Source organism: Salmo trutta, chromosome 18, assembly GCF_901001165.1.
Source record: "Salmo trutta chromosome 18, fSalTru1.1, whole genome shotgun sequence".
NCBI lineage: Eukaryota > Metazoa > Chordata > Actinopteri > Salmoniformes > Salmonidae > Salmo > Salmo trutta.
The window spans coordinates 43987417-43991145 of NC_042974.1; positions in this window are offsets into that span (position 1 = coordinate 43987417).

Consider the following 3729-nt stretch of genomic DNA (forward strand, 5'->3'; position numbering starts at 1 on the left):
TCTAATGATTGTATGTTGGCTAATAGGACCGATGGTAAAGGCAGATTACCCACTCGCCGTCGGATCCTTACAAGGCACTCAGACCTACGTTCCCAATATTTCCGTCTCTTTCTCCTATGAATGACGAATATCAGGGCCTTTTCGGGCATCTGGAGTAAATCCTTTGCGTCCGACTTGTTAAAAAAAAAAAAAATCCTGTACGGGGTGAGTAATCGCTGTCCTGATATCTAGAAGCTCTTTTTGGTCATAAGAGACTGTGGCAGAACCATTTTGTACAAAATAAGTTACAAATAACACACACTATAGCACAATTTGTGGACCGTAAAATGGCAGCCATCTCCTCCGGCGCCATTATTGCGGTAGCAACAGTGAAATTGGTGTGTAGCGCTGCAGCCCTTTGTCTCACTGAGTGAGGAGTACGGTCTTTGCTTTATTTAGGAGGGTTGCTACAAAGTTACAAAATAATGTATCACACAAAAGCTATGCAGCAATAGTCAGTCCAATATTGATTCAAAATAGATCTGAAAAGGATAACACTTTTGCCAAAAATATTTTCATGTAGTTTTCCAATAGTTGCTTATCCACAGGCTTCATATGAAATCTCATTTTGAAATTGATCCCAAGTTTGATTGTAACAGCACTGTACAATGAATTAAAAGTAACCCTATTGTTTTCTTCTCTGTTCCAGGATCAGTCACAGACATTTCTGTGATATCAGAATCTGACAGTGGTCTCTACAGCCCACTGTAGGAGTCAGACCATTTTTGAGAGCCTCTCTGATGCCACAGACACTGTCCTGCACTGTTCCTACCAGATCTTCTCCTGCCCAACATCAGCCAGGAGCTGCTCCATCTAGCGGCTAATGAGCCTTGCGGCCTGAAGAGGGCGCTCATTGACCTGTGTGTGGAGCAGGGGGACCAACAAAGGGAATTCAGGGGATGACTGTGCAGTGTGGAGAAGATAATTGTTGACCCTAACCTGGTTCCTAGCTTCCAAATCACCCTGGTGTTACGGGTGGTGGTGGTGGTGGTGGGGGGGGGGGTTTGGCCCAAGTTGCAGAGGCTCTTTAGGGCCTGGGTCCCCCGAGAGGCAGAATGGGAGACACCCACACACTCTCAGGCTCAGTACCAGGTTCAGAGCTATCAAAAGAAAGCTGTATAGTTCATCAGAGTGCTGACATGGCCAGAGCTATAGGTGTAGTAGATATATCAGACTTGGGTCTAATAATACGTTGATATACTTAATATGCTGTGCTTTGTTTGGTTTGCCCGGTACAATGGAACCAATGTAATGGTCTCAAAAGTGCAAATCAAGCGCTCCTCAATAGATTGACTCTGGTCTGATATGTATTTGCTATAGCTCTGGACTGAGGACTCAGCTACAGTGAGATAAGCCTTGTATTCCTCTGTGTGATAGCAGAAATGAATTCAGATATACTGTACCAATGTGGTCACCAATGTACCTAAAGAGAACTCACTCCACTTTTGAGGATGTTGAAGGACATCGTATAGCCAAACCCCTGAAGTGGATACTCTTTTTATTCCCATAGTGGGGCAAGAAAATATTGTGCAACAATGTTTACTATGCATCAAATGTAGTTTATTTTTTATTCTTAAACCAAACATTTGAATGTTTAAGGGAACATACTGTATCTTGTTAATGGCAGATTTTCCACATCAATTGACATGTAGGGACAATCAAATGTAAGATATGGGCATTACAATGCAAAACTGCTGTTTTTAAACCATGCATTTGATTAGACATATTTCTTTGATACTCAAATATTCACCTGTTAACCTGTACTGCTTTTTGTACTTTCCTTCAAGAACTTTAAAATGAAGAAAGAAATTAAATATCCACATGAAGTACTTTGTTAATGGATCAAATATTTGTCTCTGTAATATTTCAGTGGCACCACATTAAGTCATAATTGTGACTAGGAAGGAAGAGACCGATTTGTGTTTAATTTTAATAAATACAGATTTTCATTTGTGCAATCATTTTCAATAGTCATCTCCATAATCCAACGGGCTACAAGCAAATCCACAGGGTACATTAAATTATATAGTAAATGGCATTAGCTTCTTAATGCCATCTACACTGTGTTGTTAAAAATTACGATGTATAGTATATACAAGTATGAACTATATATATATATATAAAAAAAAATATTGGTTTAGATGTCTATAACAGAAGGCCTTGAGTTGGTTCTTCAAAATATTTATCAAAACATAATTGGGAAAAGGAAGAAGCTCTATTTTAGCAGCTTTAGCAGTATACAGTGCCTTCATAAATGATGCATACCCCTTGACTTGTTCCACATTTTGTTGTCTTACAGCCTGAATTCAAAATTGATGAAATAAAAACATTTTCTCGTCCATCTACACACAGTAAACTATAATGAAAGGGAAAACATGTTTTTAAAAATGTTTGCACATTTATTGAAAATTAAATACAGAAATCTAGTGTTCACACACCTGAGGAAATACATGTTAGAATCACCTTTGGCAGCGATGACAGCTGTGAGTCTTTCTGGGTAAGTCTCTAAAGAACTTTGCACACCTTTGATTGTACAATATTTGCCCATTAATCTTTTTCAAATTCGTCAAGCTCAGTCAAATTGTTTGTTGATCATTGCTAGACAACCATTTCCACGTCTTGCCATAGATTTTCAAACAGATTTAAGTCAAAATTGTAAACTTGGCCACTCGAACTGACTGACTTTCTGGCTAGAAACTCCAGTGTAGATTTGGCCTTCTGTTTTAGGTTATTGTCCTTATGAACGGTGAATTCACCTCCCAGTGGCTGATGGAAAGCAGACTGAATTAGGTTATCCTCTAGAATGTTGCCTGTGCTTAGCTCAATTCCGTTTCTTTTTTATCCTAAAAAAACTCCTGTCCTCAACAATTACCAGCATACCTATAACATGATGCAGCCACCACTATGCTTGAAAATGTGGAGAGTGGTACTCAGTAATGTGCTGTATTGGATTTGCCCCAAACATAAGACTTTGTATTCAGGACAAAAAGTGAATTGCTTTGCCACATTTTTTAAAGTATAACTTTAGTGCCTTGTTGCAGACAGCCATTAAACTCTGTAACTGTTTTAAAGTCACCATTGGCTTCATGGTGAAATCCCTGAGCAGTTTCCTTCCTCTCCGGCAACTGAGTTAGGAAGGTCACCTCTATCTTTGTAGTGACTGGGTGTATTGATACACCATCCAAAGTGTAATTAATAACCTCACCATCCTCTACGGGATATTCAATGTCTGCTATGTTATCTCTACCCATCTACCAATAGGTGCCCTTGCGATGTATTGGAAAACATCCCTGGTTTTTGTGGTTGAATCTGTGTTTGAAGGGACCTTACAGATAATTTTATGTGTGGGGTACAGAGATAAGGAAATCATTAAAAATCATGTTAGACACTATTACGTGACTTGTTAAGCACCTTTTTACACCTGACCTTATTTAGGCTTGCCATAACAAAGGGGATGAATACTTATTGAAAAACATAATTCCACATAATAATTATGGGGTATTGTGTGTAGGCCAGTGACAAAAATATATATATTTAAAACATTTTAAATTCAGGCTGTAACACAACAAAATGTGGAAAAGTCAAGGGGTGTTAATATTTTCTGAAGGCACTGCACCATTCAAAAATACATTTAAATCTCTCGTTTTCAAAAAACCATGACACCCGTCTAGTTCTGCCAGCCTTGAAGTG